Source organism: Chroicocephalus ridibundus, chromosome 2 (assembly GCF_963924245.1).
Source record: "Chroicocephalus ridibundus chromosome 2, bChrRid1.1, whole genome shotgun sequence".
In the NCBI taxonomy this organism is placed as follows: Eukaryota; Metazoa; Chordata; class Aves; order Charadriiformes; family Laridae; genus Chroicocephalus; species Chroicocephalus ridibundus.
This window is the reverse complement of record NC_086285.1, coordinates 72,206,590-72,207,400: the sequence shown is the minus strand read 5'-3', so window position 1 is coordinate 72,207,400 and position 811 is coordinate 72,206,590. Positions and strand designations below refer to the sequence as shown.

General features: G+C 43.6%; 1 non-coding gene across 1 annotated transcript; it reads left to right on the top strand.

Moving 5' to 3' along the window:
- Nucleotides 1–279: 279 nt before the first annotated feature.
- Nucleotides 280–369, top strand: TRNAY-GUA (transfer RNA tyrosine (anticodon GUA)). The gene is given in 2 exon segments: nucleotides 280–316; nucleotides 334–369. It is a non-coding gene; the product is annotated as a tRNA-Tyr (tRNA).
- The last annotated feature ends 442 nt before the right edge of the window (nucleotides 370–811 follow it).

Here is an 811-nt window from a genome sequence, read left to right as displayed (position 1 = left end):
TTGTCAAGCCGTAGACAGATTTCATATGGGTCATGACAGGAACTCCAAACTTAACGCTACCACCACCAACAGTCTTACAAGAGCTGTGAACTATTTGGCAGAAAACTGGCAGTTTTGTAACCAAAATCCAATTTTGCAGGGAAGTTAGCTTTGTGCCTTTTTTTTTTTTTGGATAGTATTTTGCTGTTGTGAAAAGCAATACATATGGAAGCCCATTAGAGCCTAAGGCTATTGTTGATACAGTCTTGACTCATTCTTGGCACCTTTTTTTTCCATCTTCCTTCGATAGCTCAGCTGGTAGAGCGGAGGACTGTAGGCTGTCTGTAGAAAGTAATCCTTAGGTCGCTGGTTCAATTCCGGCTCGAAGGAAAGGTTTTGGGTTTTGTCTTTCACTTATTTCTGGAATTTACAACTTTGCAGAACTGTCCTTTCCAACCATATGCCCCTCTACAACCCCGTGAGAAATTTAGTCTATTTAAAACATACCACTTTTAAGGATTTCCTTTTCACTTCCCTCCTTGTCTGCTTCAGCTGGTCGTTACAGCTATGGTGCTTTGACCATTGCCACCTCTCTACCTTATCAGTTGATGCCCATTGTATGAGCTTCTCTTCTGCAGGGGCTCAACACCTTCCACAGACCCTTGTAAGCTAGAGCAGACCCACAGTGCAGAGCTTGTAGAGCCTCTTTTAGCTGAGTTGCGTCCAGTTATTTGTGACTCCTTGTTGCTGGCTTCACCCCTTTTCCCGTTCTTCAGTTTTGAAGTTCTGAGGTTTTGAGGGGCGAGGGACTAAGAGAGATGGGGAAGAAAAA